The sequence below is a fragment of the Loxodonta africana genome, chromosome 17 (assembly GCF_030014295.1).
Source record: "Loxodonta africana isolate mLoxAfr1 chromosome 17, mLoxAfr1.hap2, whole genome shotgun sequence".
Taxonomy (NCBI): Eukaryota; Metazoa; Chordata; class Mammalia; order Proboscidea; family Elephantidae; genus Loxodonta; species Loxodonta africana.
The window spans coordinates 70,456,075-70,479,737 of NC_087358.1; the positions used below are offsets into that span (position 1 = coordinate 70,456,075).

The window sequence follows — 23,663 nt, forward strand, 5'->3', positions numbered from 1 at the left end:
CCTAATTAGTGAATGCCCCTTTCCCACCCTCCCTCCCTGACCCCTCTCATAACCACAAAAGAATGTTTTCTTCTCAGTTTAAACTATTTCTCAAGTTCTTATAATAGTGGTCTTATACAATATTTGTCCTTTTGCAACTAATTTCACTCAGCATAATGCCTTCCAGGTTCCTCCATGTTATGAAATGTTTCACAGGTTCCTCACTGTTCTTTATTGATGCGTAGTATTTCATTGTGTGAATATACCATAATTTATTTATCCATTCATCCACTGATGGGCACCTTGGTTGCTTCCATCTTTTTGCTATTCTAAACAGTGCTGCAGTAAACATGGGTGTGCAGATATCTGTTCGTGTAAAGGCTCTTATTTCTCTAGGATATATTCCAAGGAGTGGGATTGCTGGATTGTATGGTAGTTCTATTTCTAGCTTTTTAAGGAACCGCTGAATCGATTTCCAAAGTGGTTGTACCATTTGACATTCCCACCAGCAGTGTAGAAGTGTTCCAATCTCTCCACAGCCTCTCCAACATTTATTATTTTGTGTTTTTTGGATTAATGCCAGCCTTGTTGGAGTGCAATGAAATCTCATTGTACTTTTGACCTGCATTTCTCTAATGGCTAATGATCATAAACATTTCCTCATATATTTGTTAGCTACCTGAATGTCTTCTTTAGTGAAGTGTCTACTCATATCTTTTGCCCATTTTTTAATTGGGTCATTTGTCTTTTTGCAGTTGAGTTTTTGCAGTATCACGTAGCTTTTAGAATCAGGCGCTGATCAGAAATATCATACCTAAAAACTTTTTCCCAACCGGTATGTAGTCTTTTTTACTCTTTTGGTGAAGGCTTTGGATGAGCATAGGTACTTGATTTTTCGGAGCACCCAGTTATCTAGTTTTCCTTCTACATTCTTTATAATGTTTTGTATACTGTTTATGCCATGTATTAGGGATCCTAACGTTGTCCCTATTTTTTCTTCCATGATCTTTATCGTTTTAGATTTTATATTTAAGTCTTTCATCCACTTTGAGTTAGTTTTTCTGTATGGAGTGAGGTATGCGTCTTGTTTCATTTTTTTGCAGATGGATATCCAGTTATGCCAGCACCATTTGTTAAAAAGACTGTCTTTTCCCCATGTAACTGTTTTGGGGCCTTTGTCAAATATCAACTGCTCATATGTGGATGGATTTATGTCTCGATTCTCAATTCTGTTCCATTGGTCCATGTATCTGTTGTACCAGTACCAGGCTGCTTTGACTACTGTGGCAGTATAATAGGTTCTAAAATCAGGTAAAGTAAGGCCTCCCACTTTGTTCTTCTTTTTCAGTAATGCCTTATTTATCCGGGGCCTCTTTCCCTTCCATATGAAGTTGGTGATTTGTTTCTCCATCTCATTAAAGAATGTCATTGGGATTTGGATCAGAATTGCAATACATGTATAGATCGCTCTTGGTAGAACAGACATTTTTATAAGGCTAAGTCTTCCTAGCCACGAGCAAGGTATGTTCTTCCACTTACGTAAGTCTCTTTTGGTTTCTTGCAGAAGTATACTGTAGTTTTCTTCGTATAAGTCTTTTACATCTCTGGTAAGATTTATTCCTAAGTATTTTATCTTCTTGGGGGCTACTGGAAATGGCATTGATTTGGTGATTTCCTCTTCGATGTTCTTTTTGTTGGTGTAGAGGAATCCAACTGATTTTTGTACATTTATCTTGTATCCCGATACTCTGCTGAACTCTTCCATTAGTTTCAGTAGTTTTCTGGAGGATTCCTTAGGGTTTTCTGCATATAAGATCATGCCATCTGCAAATAAAGATACTTTTACTTCTCTCTTGCCAATCTGGATGCCCTTTACTTCTTTATGTAGCCTAACTGCTCTGGCTAGGACTTCCGGCACAATGTTGAATAAGAGTGGTGATAAAGGGCATCCTTGTCTGGTTCCCCATCTCAATGGGAATGTTTTCAGGTTCTGTTCACTTAGGGTGATGCTGGCTGTTGGCTTTCTATAAATGCCCTTTATTATGTTGAGGAATTTTCCTTCCATTCCAATTTTGCTGAGAGTTTTTATCATGAATGAGTGTTGAACTTTGTCAAAGGTCTTTTCTGCATCAATTGATAAAACCATGTGATTCGCCATCTTCTGTTTTATTTATGTGGTGGATTACATTAATTGTTTTTCTAATGTTGAACCATCCCTGCATACCTGGTATGAATCCCACTGGGTCATGGTGAATTATTTTTTTGATATGTTGTTGAATTCTATTGGCTAGAATTTTGTTGAGGATTTTTGCATGTATGTTCATGAGGGATATAGGTCTGTAATTTTCTTTTTTTGTAATGTCTTTACCTGGTTTTGGTATCAGGGAGATGGTGGCTTCATAGAATGAGTTGGGTAGTATTCCGTCCTTTTATATGCTCTGAAATACCTTTGGTAGTAGTGGTATTAACTCTTCTCTGAAAGTTTGGTAGAACTCTGCAGTGAAGCCGTCCAGACCAGGGCTTTTTTCCTTTGGGAGTTTTTAAATTACCTTTTCAATCTCTTCTTTTGTTATGGGTCTATTTAGTTGTTTGACCTCGGTTTGTGTTAGTTTAGGTAGGTAGTGTGTTTCTAGGAATTCACCCATCTCTTGTTGTTGTTGTTGTTGTTGTTAGGTACCATCGAGTCAGTTCCAACTCAAGTGATGCTATGCACAACGAATGAAACACTGCCCGGTCCTGCACCATCCTTACAATCGTTGTTATGCTTGAGCTCATTGTTGCAACCACTGTGTCAACCCACCTCGTTGAAGGTCTTCCTATTTTCTGCTGACCCTGTACTGTCAAGTATCGTGTCCTCCTCCAGGGACTGATCCCTCCTGACAACATGTCCAAAGTAGATGCAGTCTCGCCATCCTTGCCTCTAAGGAGCATTCTGGCCGCACTTCTTCCAAGACAGATTTCTTCGTTCTTTTGGCAGTCCACGGTATATTCAATATTCTTCGCCAACACCACAATTCAAAGGTGTCAACTCTTCTTTGGTCTTCCTTATTCATTGTGCAGCTTTCACATGCATATGATGTGATTGAAAATACCATGGTTTGGATCAGGCACACCTTAGTCTTCAGGATGACATCTTTGCTCTTCAACACTTTGAAGAGGTCCCTTGCAGCAGATTTGCCCAGTGCATCGCGTCTTTTGATTTCTTGACTGCTGCCTCCATGGCTGTTGATTGTGGATCCAAGTAATATGAAATCTTTGACAACTTCAATCTTTTCTCCGTTTATCATGATGTTGCTCATTGGTCCAGTTGTGAGGATTTTTGTTTTCTTTATGTTGAGGTGTAATCCATACTGAAGGCTGTGGTCTTTGATCTTCATTAGTAAGTACTTCAAGTCCTCTTCACTTTCAGCAACCAAGGTTGTGTCATCTGCATAATGCAGATTGTTAATGTGTCTTCCTGCAATCCTGATGCCCCGTTCTTCTTCATATAGTCCAGCTTCTCGTATTATTTGTTCAGCATACAGATCAAACAGGTATGGTGAAAGAATACAACCCTGACACACACCATTCCTGACTTTAAACCTATCAGTATCCCCTTCTTCTGTCCAAACAACTGCCTCCTGATCTATGTAAAGGTTCCTCAAGAGCACAATTAAGTTCTAGGTTTTCAAATTTGTTTGAGTATAGTTTTTCATAGTAATCTGATATGATTCTTTTAATTTCAGTTGAGTCTGTTGTAATATCGCCCCTCTCATTTCTTATTCGGGTTATTTGCTTCCTCTCCTGTTTTTCTTTTGTCAGTTCGGCCAGTAGTTTATCAATTTTGTTGATTTTTTCAGAAAACCAGTTTTTGGTCTTGTTAATTCTTTCAATTGTTTTTCTGTTTTCTATTTCATTTAGTCCAGCTCTAATTTTTATTCTTTGTTTTTTTTCTGGTGGCTGTGGGTTTCTTTTGTTGCTCTCTATTTGTTCAACTTGTAGGGATAATTCTTTGATCTTGGCCCTTTCTTCTTTTTAGATGTGTGCATTCATTGATATAAACTGGCCTCTGAGCACCACTTTTGCTGTGTCCTAAAGGTTCTAATAGGAAGTGTTTTCATTCTCGTTGGATTCTATGAATTTCTTTATTCCATCCTTAATGTCTTCTATAATCCAGTCTTTTTTGAGCAGGGTATTGTTCAGTTTCCAAGTGTTTGATTTATTTTCCCTGATTTTCCTGTTATTGATTTCCACTTTTATGGCCTTATGGTCAGAGAAGATGCTTTGTAATATTTCAACATTTTGGATTCTGCTAAGGCTTGCTTTATGACCTAATATTTGGTCTTTTCTAGAGAATGTTCCATGTGCACTAGAAAAGAAAGTATACTTGGTTGGTGTTGGGTGGAGTGTTCTGTATATGTCTACGAGGTCAAGTTGGTTGATTGTGGCATTTAGATCTGTGTCTTTATTGAGCTTCTTTCTGGATGTCCTGTCCCTCACCGAAACTGGTGCGTTGAAGTCTCCTACTATTATTGTGGAGCTACCTAACTCACTTTTCAATGCTGATAGAGTTTGTTTTATGTATCTTGCAGCCCTGTCACTGGGTGCATAAATATTTAATATGGTTATACCTTCTCAGTGTATTGTCCCTTCAATCATTATACAGTGTCCTTCCTTATCCTTTATGATGGACTTGACTTTAAAGTCTATTTTGTCAGAAATTTATATTGCCACTCCAGCTCTTTTTTGATTGTTGTTTGCATGATATATTTTTTTTCCATCCTTTGAGTTTTAGTTTGTTTGTGTCTCTAAGTCTATGGTGTGTCTCTTGTAGGCAGCATATAGACGGATCTTGTTTTTTAATCCATTTTGCCATTCTCTGTCTCTTTACTGGTGCATTTAGTCCATTAAAATTCAGGGTAATTATGGATAAGTATGAATTTAGGGCTATCATTTTGATGTCTTTTTTTGTGTGTTGACAGTTTCTTTTTCCCACTTGATTTTTATGTGCTGACTAGATTTTCTTTACATATTCTCCTTTCCTCATATTTGTTGTTGTTCATTTTGTTTCTGCTGAGTCTGTATTTTTTCCTTGTATTTTATTTTTAGGAGTAGGATAGTTTGTCTCCTTTGTGGTTACCTTATTATTTACCCCTATTTTTCTAAATTTAAAACTAACTTTTATTTCTTTGTATCACCGTATCTTCCTCTCCATATGGAAGGTGTATGATTACATTTCTTAGTCCTTCTTTATTATTTTAATGTTGTCTTCTTTTGTATAATAACATCGCTGTTACCCTGTTTTGGGCTTTTTTTTTTTTTAATATAATCTTGCTTTTTTTTTTTTTTGTATTTTCCTGTCTGGGTTGACTTCTGGTTGCTCTGCCCAATGTTCTAGTCTTGGGTTGATACCTGATATTATTGATTTTCTAACCAAAGAACTCCCTTTAGTATTTCTTGTAGTTTTGGTTTGGTTTTTAAGAATTCCCTAAACTTGTGTTTATCTGGAAATGTCTTAATTTCACCTTCTTATTTAAGAGACAGTTTTGATGGATATATGATTTTTGGCAGGCAACTTTTTTCCTTCAATTTTTTAAATATGTCATCCCATTGCCTTCTTGCCTGCATGGTTTCTGCTGAGTAGTCCGAGCTTATTCTTATTGGCTTTCCTTTGTAGATGACTTTTCATTTAACCCTCGCTGCTCTTATAATTCTCTCTTTATCTTTGGTTTTGGCAAGCTTGACTATAAAATGTCTTGGTGACTTTAACATCTACCTTATGTGGAGTTCGATGAGCACCTTGGATAAGTATCTTCTCATCTTTGACAACATCAGGGAAGTTTTTTGGCAACAAATCTTCAACAATTTTCTCTACATTTTCTGGTACTCCAATCACTCGTAGGTTATTTCTCTTGATAGAGTCCCACATGATTCTTAAGGTTTCTTCATTTTTTTAAATTCTTTTATCTGATTTTTCTTCAAATATATTAGTGCCAATTGATTTATCTTCGAGTTCAGAAATTCTAGGAATTCTGCTCCTCTGACTTTATATTGAGTTGTCTAATTCTGTAAGTTTATTGTTAATCTTCTGAATTTCTGATTGCTGTCTGTCTATGGATTTTTCCAGCTTATTAAACTTTTCATTATGTTCCTGAATATTCTTTCTAATTTCTTCAGTTGCTTTATCTGCATATTGGCTTGTTCTGCGTATTGCCTCATTTCCTTCCTGATGTCTTGAAGGGTTCTGTATATTAAACTTTTGTATTCTGTCTCTGGTAATTCCAGGAATGCACTTTCATCTAGAAGATCCCTGGATTCTTTGTTTTGAGAGCCTGTTGAGGTGATCATGGTCTGTTTCTTTATGTGACTTGATATTGACTGTTGTCTCTGAGCCATCTATAAGTTATTGTATTAGTTTATGCTTGCTTACTGTCTCGTATCTGCTTGCTTTGTTTTGTTTTGGTATACCCCTATGGGTTGCTTGAGTGAGCTAGCTTGATTATTTTCACCTTTGGAGCTCTCATGTCCTGTCCCCAGCTGGCTAGAGCTGTTATCAGGTATTTCAGTCTAGGAGTCCATTCAGTTTTCTTGTATGAATTCAGTTCAGGTTTCCAGGTAGCTGATCATCAAGTTTGTGGTACAGGCTCTGTCCTACAGTCTTAGAGGGGCAGGGGTCATTGGCATATATACCGACATCTGATTGCAGCAGGGGGTCACACTCTGAACAAGGCAGGGGGCTGAGAACCGACCCCCAAGTGTCTCTGAGGAAAACGCGTCTCTGTTCCCTAGAGCATGGTGGTGGGTGGGTTCTGCAGAGGGACCATGGGCACCCAAATTTTTTGTTGTAAGGAGTGGGAGGTACCAGTTACCTTTGGACCCCTGTCTTGGGTGGCTAGGTGACCTGAGTGGAGCTACCAGTCCTTAGGTCCCTGATGCGGGTCGGTGAGGACCTTGTTTAATAGGGAAAGGAATGTCGAACATCAAACACCCACCTCTCCACTGAACAGCTGAAATGGCTGGAGTTTGCCAACAAAGGCCTATTCTCCCGAAATAGGTGCACAGAGGTCCACGCAGAAGGGAAAGGTGCTTAAGGTCCACGGACGGTTTATGTCTGGATAGGAGCCGCTTCTTTCTTGATCTCCCCCAGTTAACGGAGCTAGAAAATTATCTTTTCCCCCCAGTTGCAAATTTTTTCCTTCCCCAAGGACGGGAGGATGGCTCTAGGTGCTCACCAGGGTCTATCTCAGGCCCAGGGATTTAGCCACTGAAGTCGGCTTGGGGGTGGGGTGGTGTGTGGTAAAATACGCAAGTACTTAGCTTTTGCTGAGAGCGCCATTCTCCTCAGGTTCCAGAGGTGTGAGTAGGCTGTGTGGTTGCCTACTTCTCCCTGAGGAAATTGCAGCGGAACACTAGTTCCAGCCTGCACCTGCCACTGCTGCCGCTCCGGGAATGGTGCCTGAGGGCTCCCCGCAATTCAGGTCTGGTAACTCCTCTCCGCTTCTGAACGGCCTCTTCGTTCCTCTGCCCCTCGGTTCGTTGTCTAAGCTTACCTTTGATGCTCAGGGCTCCCAGCTTGTCACAAATATACTCGTTTCACTTGTGTTTTCTGGTCTTTGTTGTACAGAGGGCTCGCTGGAAGCGTCGTCTATTCCGCCATCTTGGTTCTGCCCTATGGTGCTTTTTTGATGAACAGAATTTTTTAAATGAAGTGTTAATGTGTCCATCTCCTTTCCCTTATTTTTTGGGCTTTTGGTATCATATCTAGAAAGGGCTTTCCTGAAATTATGCAAATATTATTTGTATTTTTTTCCAATACGTCTTTTAGAAATTTTATTTATTTTGCTATTGTTGTTGAGAATACACACAGCAAAACACACACCAATTCAACAGTTTCTACATTACAATTTTGTCCATTGATTACATTCCTCAAGTTGTGCAACCAATCTCACCCTCCTTTTCTGACTTGTTCCTCCCCCACTGACCTAAATTCACTGCAGAAAGCCTTATTTCTTGTAGTAACAAAATTGATACTGCCGAAAACCAAACACAGAGACTTACCGCATGAGAAGGTGAAATACAACGTCAATTGAATTCTCAACCGCAAATGGTGTCTGAAGTTAAAGTGAGGGTATATTAAAGGAGGTATGAGGAAGAGGTATGGCCAAAGAAGTGAGGATATTTGTGTGTCATGTGAATGCTCACCAAAGGATGACCTCAGCAGAAGATTTTAACAAGTGGATAGGATTTTAACAAGGATGACACACCGTGTGGATATCAGTCAGCCGCCTTTCACAGCTACTCCTATCATTGCCCAATGGGCTCACAAACAAAGCAGCCATGGTAGTAGGGATGGAGGTTATACATGCACTCAGCAACATGGACTTCCACTTACCAAAGCTGACTTGGGCACAGCCACTCCTGAGTGCCTAATCTGCCAGCAGCAGAGACCAACACTGAGTCCTCGATACGATACCATTCCTCGAGGTAATCAGCCAGCAACCTGGTGGCAAGTTGATTACATTGGACTACTTCCATCATGGAGAGGGCAGCATTTTGTTCTTAGTGGGACAGACACTTACTCTGGATACAGATCTGCATTCCCTGCATGCAGTGCTTCTGCCAAAACTACCTTCTGTGGAATTACAGAATGCCTTATCCACCATCATGATATCCCACACGGCATTGCCTCGGATCTAGAAACTCACTTCACAGCAAATGAAGTGTGAATATGGGCCCATGTTTATGGAATTCACTGGTCTTACCATTTTCCCCATCATCCTGAAGCAGCTGGCTTGATAGCCCGATGGAATGGCCTTCTAAAGACACAATTACAGTGCCAGCTGGGTGACAATACAATACAGAGGTGGGGCAACGTTCTCCAGGAGGCTGTGTATGCTCTAAATCAGCATCCAATATCTGGTGCTGTTTCTCTCATAGCCAGAATTCATGGGTCCAGTAATCAAGGGATGGAAATGGGAGTGACACCACTTACTATTACCCGTAGTGACCTAGTCATGAAATTTTTGCTTCCTGTCCCAGCGAACCTATGCTCTGCGGGTCTAGGGGTCTTAGTTCCAAAGGGAGGAATACTCCCACTAGGAAACACAACATTGATTCTACTGAACTGCAAGTTAAGAATGTCACCTGCCTACTTTGTGCTCCTCATGCCTCTGGGTCAACAAAGGAGGGAGTTTCTGTATTGGTTGGTTTGACTGATTGTGATTACCAAGGGGAAATTAGATGGATATTACATAATGGAGATAAAGAAGAGTATGTCTGGAATATACGAGACCTCTTAAGATGTCTCTTAGTACTATGATGCCCTGTGATTAAAATCAATGGAAAACTACAGCAACCCAATTCCGACAGACTACTAATGGCCCAGATGCTTCAGAAATGAAGTTTGAGTTACCCCATCAGATAAAGACCCATGACCAGCTGAGGTATTTACTGAGGCCAAAGAGAATATGGAATGGGTGGTGGAAGAAGTTTGTTCTAAATACCAGCTATGATCACCTGACCAGTTGCAGAAATGAGGACTGTAATTGTTATCAGTATTTTTTTCTTGTTTTGTTATACACGTATATTTGCGTGTATATGTGCGTATATAAGCACTGGTGGCAAAATGGTTAAAAGCTCAGGCTGCTAACCAAAAGGGTGGCATTTCAAATCCACCAGCCACTCCTTGGAAACCCTATGGGACAATTCTACCCAGTCCTATAGGGTCGCTGTGTGTCAGAATCAACTCAGTGGCATGCAACGACACCAATATATATACCTTTGTTTTCTTCCCTCCTTTAGTCTATTACTCATTATAAAATATAAGATGTAAATGGGGCTAGTGTGTTTTCAGTTGTATGCAAGTTAGTTGGAACATGTTAGGTGCAAGTATGACTCTACAATTGTCTTTACTTAGAGATTATATATGGTTAAAGAGATGTGTACAGGTGCCAAGTTTATAAGCGGTGGACTGTGATAGCTAATGTTATGTGTCAACTTAGGCCATGATTCTCAGTGGTTTGGCAGATATTAAATAATCATCCACCATTCTGTGATCTGATGGAAGCAGCCAATCAGTTGAAAGGGGAGTGGCCTGCATCCAATACATATGAGTGTTCTGGCAAAGCTCACGCTCCCTCAATCCTGCATCTGACTTATTGCCCTCTGACCTCTGGTTCTTGGGACGTGAGCTAACAACCTGTTGCCTGACCTGCAGATTTTGGGATTCGCCAGCTCCCGCAATCCAGTAAATCAGCCACCTTCCAAATGACCTGCGGTTTTGGGGTTCATCAGCCTCTGCAATCACATGAGTCAGTAGAAGCCTCATGCCTGAGGCCTGAATCACGGATTTGGATTTGCCAGCCTCAACAACTATGTGAGCCACTCTCGTGAAATAAATCTCTCTGTATATATTTATATAAACCCTTTACTGATTTTGCTCCTCTAGAGAACCCAACCTAAGACAAACTCAATCTGCAGGCTCTTCACAAAACTGTTATCAAGATTTGACTCTCTGTTACTACTTCTATATTCTTGCCTAATTATTTTAAAAAGAGCTGTATTAGAAAATAATTGACATACAATAAATTGCACATAGTTAAAGTGTACAACCTGATAAGTGTTGACACAGGCATGTCCATGAAAGCACTGCCACAATCAAGATAGTGAATATAACAATCATCCTTACCTCCTACCCCTTTGTAATCCCTTTCTTCTTCCCCTCACTGTACCCTTCCATTTGATATACTTTCTGTCACTACAGATAAGTTGTAGTTCATAAATGGAATAAACAGTACGTATTACCTTTTGGTCTGGCTTCTTTCACACAGTATAATTATTCTGAGATTAATCTACTTTGTTACTGTATTGTATTGCTCAGCAGTACTCCACTGTAAGTATATCACAATTTGGTTATTTATCTACTTGTTGATAACCACTTTGGAGAACAGTCTGCCAGTTTCTTTAAAAGTTAAGCATCCACCTACCACTGGATATAGCCATTTCACTCTTAGGTATTTACCCAAGAGAAAGCATATGTCCATCTAAACATTGACATATGAATACTCCTGGCAGCTTTACCTGTATTGGTAATAATCTGGAAACAATCCATTTCATCAGTACCTGAATGGATAAATCAATTACCATATATCCATAAAATGGCCTCTTACTCAGCAATAAAAAAGAATAAACTCTTGATACATACAATAACACAGATTAATCTTAAAATAGTTATGTTGAATAAAGAAGCAAGACCAAAAATGGGTACTTATTTCCTGACTTCTTTTTTTCCTTTTTAAATTGTTGTAAAGATATATGTAACATATCATCTGCCATTTCAACACTTTTCAGGTGTATAATTTAGTGATATCAATTACATTAATCTTATCATGCAACCATCACCCATAATTGTTGCCAAATTTCCTATCATCATAAATAAAAACTCACTCACTCACAAAACAAAAACTCCTCTTTTTCCCCTCTCTCCTTCCCCTGGTTACAACTAATAAACTTTGGTCTCTATATATTTGCCTATTCTTATTACTTCATACAAATGAGATCATACAATATTTGTCCTTTTGTGACAAATACTTTTTTTTAATTGGCTACTTTTTTTTTCCTCAATCATTATTTTCCTTCTACTCATTTAAAAAGGGAACACAAGGAATACTTTGTCTTCTCTTAGTGGTTATCCTTGAAATACATCTTTACCTTCAGTACACACAACACATGGATCTTAGAACACTGATCAACCCCTCCTGGCTTACATGCTATTGTAGGCCAGTAGTATTTAGTTCTACCTTGTTTGTTAACCACAATTTAGACATTATTATTGTTTCCTTCCACCAATGTTGGCTTAGATTTTACTCAAGTCTACCATTTTCTTTACTATTTCTTCTTTCATTTCATACCTTCCTTTTATGACCATTTTCTTTCTTCTTCAAATACATCATTTAAGACAATATTTTTTTAAAGTGTGGGTTGTGACCTATTGGTGAGTCTCTTTGTGTTTCTCATTCTATCGCTTGACAACAATGTGTGTATTTCTTCTTATTTATTTTGCTTGGGATTCTGTAGGCTCTTTAAATTTGAGCATTTGTGTGTTTCATCAATTCTGACAATTTTTAATGGTATCTATTAACATTGCTTCATTCCCATTCTATGTTTTTTTTTTTTTTTTTCTGGGACTCTGATTTGGTCACCTCATGGTCTCTCTTGTATTTTCTATATCTTTTTATTTCTCTGTACGACCTTCTATGCAATTTCTTTCTCTTTTTAATAGTGTATTATCTCCTGATTTAGCCCAGCACATAATTTTTAAGTTCAGCTGTTATATTTTTTTATTTAAGATAGTCTATTCTTTTTTTAACGTGCCTGGTCACTTTTACCGTATCTTGCTTTTTATTCATGTTTTAGAATCCCTCTTTTATTAACCGGAGCCCAGGTGCACAAGGGTTAAGAGCTATGGCTGCTAACCAAAAGGTTGGCAGTTCGAATCCACCAATGGCTCCCTGGAAACCGTATGGGGAAGTCCTACCCTGCCCTATAGGGTCGCTGAGTCAGAATTGACTTGACGGCAACAGGTTTGGTTTTATTAAACATATTAAACACATTTATTTTATGAACTATATTTCTAACAGCTGAAATCTCTGTACATCTGTTTCAGCTGTTTGTTGTTTCTGCTGACTCTTGCTCATAGTTTAGATTTTTTTCCCTCTTTATGTTTTGTCATCTTGCTGTGTGTGAGAACTTATTTTTTAGAATTCTAGCTCTGTGATTATTTGATAGCTGAGTATTTATGATTGTTTTTGCCCAGGTACCGAAGAACATTATAGACCCAGGTCCGTTTAAACTTAAAATCCTCTACTTGTGGCGTTTTAGGAACCACGCTAATATTGTAAATTAAGACCCCAAATCCAAGTAAATGTCAGCTGGCAATTATCAGGGAACATTTTAACTTCACCCAGGGCTGCAGGCCTTTGAAAGATGGCCTCTGATCAACCTCTAGCTTGTGTGGAACCCAAAGCTTTTTCCTCAGTCTTATGCCCCTTCACGCACAGAGCTTCTGTGCCAACAGGAATACACGAATGCCCCCCAAATACGCAGTGACTTCCGCAATTGTGTACCTCACAGGATGTACTTCTGTTTCATCCCTACCTCCCAAATTTCCCTTATTTTCTTACAGATTCATCCACTCATTTTAAAGGACTTTTTTATATTGAATCTAGTATTTCACATGCTTGGTACAGTGAAGGATTCAAGAATTGTTGCTTATTATATTGTCAGAAGATGGAAATCTATTTATTACTTCTATAATTGCTTTGTAAAATTTAAAGGAAGGGTATTATATTTATTTTTGATACATTTTATTTTAGTGTGTTCAGTATAGTCCAAGCCTGTCAAGAGCACTTACAATCTTGATTGAATCTTTATATTAGCTTACCTTAGAAGCTGTATATCATCTGCAAATTTGTTTAAACTTTTCAGCCTTCACCCAAGTCACTGATCAACACAGCTTCTGACAAAAAGAAAAGCTTAACAATTAATTTTGACAATCTTTATAGCAAATCCAACATCTATTCTTAATGCTGTCAGATATATTGAATCACCAACTTAAATTTCCATCATAATCAAATACAGAAAAATTCCCCTACTCTAATTACTTCAAGTGGTAGACCTTTTTAGAAGTAATATTAAACTGAATGAAAAAATATATTTATCATCAAGGGAAACCAGCAGAAGCATGAAGCAAATTGGATGATGGAAGTCTAAATCAAAAAACCAAGCCTGTCGCCATCAAGTCAGTTCCAGCTCATAGCGGCCCTATACGACAGAGTAGAACTGCCCCACAATGTTTCCAAGGATGTAAATCTTCACATTAGCAGACTGCCTTATCTTTCTCCTCTGGAGCAGCTGGTATGTTTGAACTGCCAACCTTTCTGTTAACAGCTGAGTACTTAACCACTGTGCTACCAGGGCTCTCCTTAACTACCCTAACCTCCAAAATTGCCATGAGTCCCCATCTCCCACGGGAAGAAACACAACTTACTTAAATTAGTATCTTCAGGGCCAATGTTAATAAAAAGGCTGTGCAAAGCGTTTCCTAATTTAAGAACACTGTAGGGGAAACCCTTGTGGCGTAGTGGTCAAGTGCTATGGCTGCTAACCAAAAGGTCGGCAGTTTGAATCCCCCAGGTGCTCCTTGGAAACCCCATGGGGCAGTTCTACCCTGTCCTATAGGGTCGCTGTGAGTCGGAATTGACTCAGCGGCAAAAGGTTTGGTTTTTTGGTTTTGGTCTTCTATTAGATCTTTTGGTAAAATTTTAGCTTTTTCATCCTTTTGCTGTCTTATAACGGAGCCCTGGTGGCTCAGTGGTTAAGCGTTCGCCTGCTACCCAAAATGTTGGCAGTTCAAATCCACCAGCTGCTTCTTGGAAACCCTATGGGGCAGTTCTACTCTGTCCCATAGTGTCACTGAGTCAGAATCAACTCAACAGCTTCGGGGTTAGTTTGCATTGTTTTATAAAGGAGCCCCGGCAGTTCTAATCTGTCCTGCAGGAGGATCTGACGTGACTCAAAGGCAGTGGGTTTTTGGTTTTTATCGTTTTATAGCACAAAGCTTAGAAGAGGGAAAGCTTGAGGGTTTCTGCTTTTAACAGCATCATGAAAATCTGTCGCTAGGTTTTTTGTTGTTTGTTTCTTTTCTCTCCTTCACCATACTTTTAGTTTACATCTTTTACTAATATCAGTAATCAATGTCAACTTTTGTAAAATTTTTACCTCCGACATCAACATAAGGCCAGGGGTGTGTGTGTGTGTGTGTGCACGTGTACGTGCGTGTGTGTGCGTGTGTTTACACGTTCCCATCAGAAATAAATGAAGACTTACACTTCTCGCCTTTAATGCACTGCTCCTGCATGAAGAATGTATAAACCACTGATTTTGGATCTGCATCTTTATTTTTCTGAGCAGCAACTATGGGTTTAAATAAAACACTTAGCCCCTGTTGTTCTTTCTTCTCAATATTTGATGTATATCCTGCAATAATGTAGTAGAAAAAGTACAGCCTTTGGAGTCACGTAGATCTGTGTTTAAATCTCAACCTCCCCAATAACTGTCTAATCTGAAGCAATTCACTTTATCTCTCTGAATTTGTTGGGGGAATAATACAGTGGCTCCCAATCGGTAGCTGCAAGACTCACATCCTGTGTAAACATGATTTAATTTTATATGTGCAGTGCCTAGGACAGTGACTGCCACGTAATGTGTACTCTGTTATGTAAGCTCTCTTTTTGTGTAAGTTGGTACTTCATTTTCACTTTGCATGATCTTTCGAAGGATTTTTCAGACTAAATTTTCTTAAATCCTAGCCTTGACAGAGTTCTGTGGTTTTAATCAACAATTATCAGCAATATACATAAAATACTTTCAAAATAGCAGTATACCAATAATACTAATGAATATATCCCACTAAGATGGTACAGTCCAAAATCTAAGTTCTAAAGTCACTAGATATTGTTCCTTTTCCTGTGTGGTTATATCATCAAAATATTAGTTACATAAACTTCCTTCAGTTCCTTTTCAGATTTTTCTTTTCATTCCCACTTTTTAATCTAATTTTACTTTTGTATATGTACGCATACATGATTCCAAGGTCAAAACTGTATAAACAAGTTATATTTAGAAAAACTTCTCTTCCATCACTGGTATCTTTCGCTTGTTCCATCTCTCTCTCTGCCTGTGGGTTACTCTAATACTGTTTTCTCCCCCCCAACCCCACCCCCCACTCTACAAGGTATCCTTGAGATCATTCTACATTGGTACATAGAGAGTTTCTCCATTCTCTTTTACTGTGTTGTTTGGATGTACTTTACTTCATCTAATCATCGGTACACACCAAGTTTCCACATTCTTTTATGACTGTATAATATTCCATACTGTTGTTGTGAGATGCCATCAAGTCGATTCTCACTCACAGCGAGTTCGTATGACAAAGCAGAACCACCCCATAGGGTTTTCTTGGCTGTAATCTTTACGGAATCAGATGGCCAGGTCTTTCTCCTGAGGAGCTGCTGGGTGGGTTTGAACTGCCAACCTTTCTTCACCACCTGGACTCCTTCATATAAAAAATGGGCATTTTGGTTGTTTCCACTCTTTGCTAGTACAGATAATGCTGCCATGACTAACCTTATACAAATGCCAGTTTATATTTTACGTTAATGTGTCTTTGGAATAGATTCCTAAAAGTTAGATGCCGGGGTTAAAGGGTAATTGCGTATGTCATTTTGCTAGATATTACCAAATTGCCTCTCACAGGATTTGTGCTTTTGTATTCCTACTAGCAATGCATGAAAAAGCATGGTGCCCCACAGTATACAGAGTATGTTGTATAACTTTTGGATGAGAAATGGTATCTTAGTACCACTTTAGTTTGCATTTCTCCTTGTATGACTGAAGTTGAACATCTTTATGTCTGTCATCTTTTTCTGTGAACTCTCTGTTCATATCTTTGGTCCATTTTTCTATTGCCATGATGGTCCGTTTGACTTGATTTTTAGGAGGTTGTTTTCATTAAAGGGACTGGCTCTTTGTGATAGAAGTTCCAAATACTTTTCCCCACTTTATTACTTCTCTTTTGACTTTGCTTATAGCATTTTTCACCATGTAAAGGTTTTTTTTTTTTTTAAGATAGTAAAATTTATCATGTTTTTATTTCTTGTGGCATTGAGTCATAGTTAAAAACTCCTTGGCTTACACATTCCTACTTTTTTTTAATAAATGCTGCTCCGTGGCTGTTTTTCTTTGTTCGTGCTATTGGCAAGTCTGCGGCTAACCTCATCTTTCTGCCTGGAAGCCCAGGGGAATTTGTCTTACTATCTTGAAAATCCAATAGTTTTACTAGGGACATGACTTGGAGTTGATCATTCTGGATCAATTTTCCCAGGACACAATGAGCCCTTTCAATCTGTAGATTTGAGTCTTCTCTGATTTCTAAAATGTTTTCTTCGGTTAAAGTTTTAAACATTAGCTCTGATTCATTGGCTCCCCACCCCCACCCCCACCCCTACCCCCAGGAACTTTAATTTTTATGTATCTTCTACATCCATCTTATTTACTCATTTTCTGTATCACTTTCTCTGGGATTCATTTATGTTTCCTCACTTAATTTTCTTTCTCTCGGCTGTTCTCACACCTTTCCTCAATGCCCCTCATATTTTCAGTCAAATCAATTCTTCCTTGGCACCTTGGAATTTACCTTCATTTTAAAAAGATGATTTTTGTCCTTTTCATTTTACTCACTCAGCTTAGTAAAGTCACTTCTCACATTTTCATCTTTTTGTCCATTTCTCTTTCAGTTTTTAAACTGGGATTTGAAATTTTTATTTCTGCAAATGCTTGTCGAAAAGATTTTATCCAGCTGGAGGTCTTGTGCTACAGCAGCTCAATGATTGGGGAGCCTTTTCATCAGATAAAATGTTTCTCATTTTATGTTTTCTACTTACAGTAACTTTATATGTATGCTGTCTGCCATTTTCTGTTTATTTCCAAATGTTTTAATTTTCCTAAGCCAGATAACAGCTGTATATACACAAAAATGGGGCATTTGGATGACTTACTAGGTTTCTTAATTCAACCTTCTGTTGGTTTAAGAAGTATTTTCAATCAATGACTATTTTGTTTCTTTAGGGTCCTTAGTTCCTACTACTTTTTCTTCTTCTTCACCATTAAGTCTCTGGGAAGGTGGTGCCTAAAGCAGCAAGGACAAGTACCCTTCCTTTCGTCTAACAGTTCTCAAACCTGTTCTCAGTATTTCCCAGTTAAGGGTGGGGCTTCTGTTTCTGGGAGTTACTTTCTGTGTTCAGCTGCCCCCAGAAACTCTTTCTCTCTCCTCCTTTCTACATAGTCTCCACCTGACTTGCCACTTCAATGTGGGGTCCAGAACTGGCTCTGCTTCATTTTACTGTTTATTTCCCTACATGAGAATGTTGGCTAGGCATGGGTGATTGTTGCTCTCCTTATAGAAGGAAGAGATTTAAGGGTAGGCACTGCCTGCTAACCAAGAGGTTAGCGTTTCGAACTCACCAGCCACTCCAAGGGAGAAAGATCTGGCAGTCTGCTTCAGTAAAGATTTACAGCCTTGGAAACCCTGTGGGGCAATTTTACTGTCTTACTGGGTTACTATGAATCGGAATGGACTTGACAGCTTTAAGATAGAGAGATTTGTATTTACACAGGGGCCATTATCCTATGCTAACTTGGAGGTGGATTTGAAATTTTATTTTTTAAAAAATTATTTTCTACTTTTACTGTAGTGTGGTAACAATTTTGTTCAGCTATTTCCAATTTTGGAATTTATTCAGGTTTCTTTGTGGTCTAAATATTAATTTTTATAAGTGCTCCAAGTGCACTTAAGAAGGTGTATTCTTTTTAGTGGATTTGGAGTTTGATATACAGCAGATCTACCTTACTGATCATTTATGATTACTAAATCTTGTCCACTTAAGGTGGCTTATTTGAGAGAGAGAGATGTTAAATTAGTACCATGTTTCTATTTCTCCTTACATCTTGTAGCTTTTATTTTACAAACGTTATTGATGTTACTTGGTACACAGACATTTTAAAAAACCTTCGTTGTGAATTCTAAAAATGTCCTTCATCTTAATACATTTGGCCTAAATTCTACCTTGTCTGAAACAGATGACAAATCCTGTTTGTTAAAAATTTATATTGATCTGGTATATCTTTGCCCTCCCCTTTATTATTATTGTTATTGTGAAATATTGTTAAATTTCATATCATTTTTGTTGTTAGGTGCCATTGAGTAGATTTCAACTCATAACGGCCCCATGAGACAGAGGAGAACTGCCTCATAGGGTCTTCTAGGCTGTAATGTTTTCAGTAGGAGCTCTGGTGGCACAGTGGTTAAGCACTCGGCTGCTAACCAAAAGGCTGGTGGTTTGAACCCACCAGCCGTTCTGCAGGAGAAAGACGTGGCAGTCTGCATCCATAAAGATTTCACCCTTGGTAATTCCACAGGACAGCTCTACCCTGTCATATGGAGTCACTATGAGCTGGAATTGACTTGACGGCAACAGGTGGAGCTAGATGTGTCTTTCTCCTATGGAGTGGCTCGGTGGGTTCAAATCACCAACCTTTCGGCTAGCAGCTGAGTGCTTAATTGTTGAGCTACCAGGGTTCCTTTTATTATCATTAATCCTACTGTCTAAAAGTATGTCTTTTGTACAAAGCATATAGTTGGATTTTGCTGTTAGCCAATCCGAAAATCTTTCTTTTAAATGAGTTGAACCCATTTACATTTACTGACACACCTGAAATTTTTTTTTGTGTTGCAATACTGTTCCATGTTCTAATTTGTGTATGTACTGACAGACTATATAACATTTACATTGCATTTTATCACCATTATCCCCATCTTTTAATCTTAGTGCCACACATATATTCAATGCTCACCACTGGACCTTACGTTAAAGATTCTCCAATCATTTCCTGGTTCTCTGAAACTCGTTCTCTAGGTTATTCTTCAGGAGGAATCATGTATCCTAGAATCCTTTCATGTTTAAATGTCGGTCTGTGTCCTGAATTCTTGAAGGATAATTTGGTTAGATATGAAACGTTTTATTTGTTGAATTTTTTTTTAAATGTTGCTTTGTTATTATCTGGCATAAAATGTTGATGTCAAGGAATCTAATCCAATCTTTTTTTATAAGTGACAATCTTTGCGTGGATGCAAAAAGTTTTTTTTTTTCCCTTTATTTTCTAAATCCAACAGTTTTACAAGAATACATCTCAATGTTAACTGTTCAGAGTTAATTCCTCGGATTCACAGTGTGCCGTTACAACCTATGTAGTTTTAAACATTCTTTTAAGGAAAGTGTTCTTGAATTAAACTTCTAATATTTGTTCTATTCCATTGCTTTGGTTTACTTTTGGGGAACTCCAATTACAAGTATTTTGGCTTTTTTAAAATCTGTCTTCTTTGTCACTTTCTTGACTCCTTTAAAAAAATCTTTGGTATTTTTCACTATCCTCTATTCCTCTTATTGTGCTTTCTGTGATGTATATATACTTTCATTCTAATTTAATCTTGATTAAATTTCTTCCTTTTCCTAATTTCTTCCTGAGTTCTATCAGCTCTCATTATATATACATATATATATGATCTACCGTCTTATTCTTGAGCTCTTCTAGTTCTGTTTTGTGTTCTTTCAAAGATTCCACCTTATTTTCTCTTATTTCATTTTTAAATTTAGATTACTATTTTCATGTGCTTTTTCTGCTTTGTTTTCATTACAGGATGTGATGTTATGTGGTTCATTTTTGTTTTTTCTTATAACTTAGAACGTAGTTATATTCCTTTTCCCCACATATTTATGTTTTCCTGGACTAATTAAAGAGGAGGTTACTGTGTTATACTGTATGGACACCATAAGATGTTTCTAAGTCCATTCTCCAGTTGAGGGGTATTTGGGTTGTTTCCAGTGTTTGGTGGTTATAAATAAAAACGTTATAAATATTCACAGGGAGGCTTTTGTGTGAACACAGGCTTTCATTTCACGTTTTATGAGAAAAGCATAAGACCAGTCATTGGGGAAATGCAAATTAAAGTCATAATAAGATACTACTATATACCTCTTAGAATGACTAAAATCTAAAAACAAACAAACTTAAAATGCCAAGTGCTGGCAAGGATGATAACTTATTGGCGCTCTCATAATTGGCTGATAAATTTCAGCATGAGAGTGGATCGCTAGGCCCTAAGATAAGGGTATGCTTAACTTTGTAAGAAACTGGCAAACTGTCTTCCAAATGGGTATACTATTTTGTATTCCTATCAGCAAGCTATGAGAGCTCCAGTTGTTTCACATCCTTGTCAGAACTTGGTATTGTCTTTTTTGGGGGGGTAAGGGGGACACACTGAAAATTTTCCTAGAAAGGGTGATTGGGCACACATACTTTTGTGTCTTGATGCACTCTCACAAGCTGTTTTCTAGAAAAGTTACATCAATTTATATTTCTACAAATAGTGGTTAACCATTTTTATCTCATTGTACCCTAGTCAACAGAATGTTACTTTAGAAAGCTTAAAAAGACTGTTCTAAGCTTTATCCCTTTAATTACAGGTTAAATTTTTTTCATGGTGGACATTTGTGTTTGTTCTTCTGTGATGATGAGTTCATGTCCTGTGCTCATTTTCTATTTAATTTTTTTTTTTTTTTTTTTACTGATATAACATAAGGCGTACACTCCCCAGAGGTATAAATCACACTTTATATGTAAAGCAAGGTATGTCCACCTCTGACCTCCCCACTCAATTCTTTACTCTGTTTCAAATATACTTCATATGAGTAAACATTTATCAAATGTCAACTATATGCAAAAAACCTCCCCTAGACTCCAGTGAACACTATGAGAAACAAAATATAGAAGCTATATAAATTAAGAGGGATTCTGTAGGGCAAAATTGTTTGCATTTGACTACTAACTCAAAAGCCGGTGTTCAAATCCACCCAGCGTGTTTTGGAAGAAAGGCCTGGTGATTTGTTTCCATAAAGACTACAGCTAAGAACTCTGGAACAGGTCGGGTCACCATGAGCTGGAACTGACTTGACAGCAATAGGTTTATAAATTAAGAATTTGAGTATAGGGTTGTTGTTGTTAGCTACCATGCTGTCAGCTACTGTTCAGTTGGCCCTCAACTCATGGTGACCCCTTGTGTTAGAGTAGAATTTGCCATTGGCTGCTAACCTAAAGTTTGGAGGTTCAAACCCACCCAGTAGCTCTACAGAAGAAAGACCTGGTGAACCACTTCTGTAAAGATTACAGTCAAGGAAACTCTATGGAATATAGGGTGTTGTTGTTAGGCACCGTCGAGTCCCTTCCAACTCATAGCAATCCTATGTACAACAGAATGAAACACTGCCCGGTCCTGTGCCATCCTTATAATCATTGTTATGCCTGAGCCTGCTAGTGCAGCCACTGTGTCAATCCATCTTGTTGAGGGTCTTCCTCTTTTCTGCTGACCCTCTACTTTAACAAGCATGATGTCCTTCTCCAGGTACTGATCCCTCGTGATAACATGTCCAAAGTAGAAGAGATTAATTCTGATCAAATAGAACCTTACTATACTTCTAGGAGGAGGTTGAGCTAGATATTAAATACAACAATGAAGAAGAAAGTAATTCTTGGCAGTGGGCACAGAGAGAGAAGGAAAGTACAAAGTAGTTCTAAGTTTGCAAGTAATCAATGTAGGCTGTAATATGGAGGGGCACAAGCTACCCTTTACTGCTTGGAGTGGCACAAACTACCCTCCTTTACTGTGACGGTTAAGGTTATGTGTCAACTTGGCTAGGCCATGATTCTCGGTGGTTTGGGAGTTTTGTGATGATGCAATTTGGCAGTTATGTAATGATGCAGCAGCCATCCTCCATTTTGTGATCTGACAACAGCAGGATTATCAGTTGAAAAGGGAGTTTCCTTGGGGGTGCAGACTACATCCAAAATATATGGCCGTTCTGGAAAAGCTCACTCGCTCTGGAATCTTCACCCGGCTTGTCATCATCTGACCTCAGGTTCTTGGGACTTCAGCCTGTCGTCTGACCTGCCAATTCTGCAGCCAGCTACCTGCCATCTGACCTGCCAATTTTGGGGTTCATCAGCTTTTGCAGCCCATGAGCCAGCAGCCCATTGTCTGACCTGCCAATCTTGGGTTTGTCATCCCCTGTAACCGCATGAGTCAGGTGAAGCTCCAGCCTGACGCCTAACTATTGACTTGGGACTTGCCAGCCTCCACAACCACATGCGCCATTTCCTTGAGATAAATCTCTCCCTCTCTCTATGCTTCACTGGTTTTGCTTCTCTAGAGAACCCAGCCTAGAACACTTACTCTCTTCAAAGTAATACTATCAGTAACCTGATGGAAGCATCAAAAGTTCACGAAAACATAACAGAAATGATCAAATTGCCACTTTGAATTTTTTTTAATAATGTAAAAATAACTTTTCAAAAATTAATGTTGGGAATAAAATACTACCTCTACTACCACTTGCAATACATTTTAGTCTTCAACTTAAGTATGTGGCATCCTGGCCCACCCATCCTCTGCAGGAAGGTAGCAGAGCAAGTTAGGAGCTTGGCCCCTGACAACTTTGCAAAGCAAGGTACTTTTAGGTATTATCAATTCAGACTCTTTTTTTTTTGGTCACAATAATTTTGAGTTTTTCTCACAGCAGCCAACTAATACAAATTCCAAACTGAGGAGTGTGGGTTTTGTCAGTAATACAAGGGCAAATAAAATGTCTTTTAAAAATGGAAAAAAGGGCCCGATTTAGGGTAGTGGGAGTGAGAACAGAAAGATGAATAGGAAAGCCATTTTGCAAGTGGAACGTATAGACTATCCAGTTGGGTGAAAGGAAAACGGAAGAATCTGAAGTTTCAAATCTGAGCCACTCAGAAGGTGCCGATACCATTAGTTAAAAAACGGTAAACATGAAACGGAGTTGTTTTATACAAAGTTAGTGTATGACTGCCCAAAAGGCAGTGAGAAATGTGGGTTACAAGCCCAAGAGAGCAGAACTTCATCTAGGTTTAGGACTCATTTACATAAAGATGACAGCTTAAGCAGCAGTAAAAAATGAGATTATGAAGGGAAAAGTCATAGGAAGTTTACCCGGAAAAGGCAAAACACT

At 38.4% G+C, this 23,663-nt stretch overlaps 1 protein-coding gene across 6 annotated transcripts in view; it reads right to left on the minus strand.

The window, feature by feature from the left end:
• CAB39L (calcium binding protein 39 like) overlaps positions 1-23,663 on the minus strand; it is a 195,727-nt gene that overhangs the window by 167,693 nt on the left and 4,371 nt on the right. For 2 of the 6 annotated variants that reach the window (XM_064270155.1, XM_064270158.1), the window contains exon 2: positions 13,400-13,474. The exons of 2 other annotated variants lie outside the window; for them this stretch is intronic. The gene's annotated coding sequence lies outside the window, so the exon portion shown is untranslated. Of the gene's footprint in view, positions 1-8,350; positions 8,459-13,399; positions 13,475-23,663 lie in introns of all 6 variants that reach the window. 2 more of the 6 variants (XM_064270157.1, XM_064270156.1) reach the window with 2 other exon arrangements.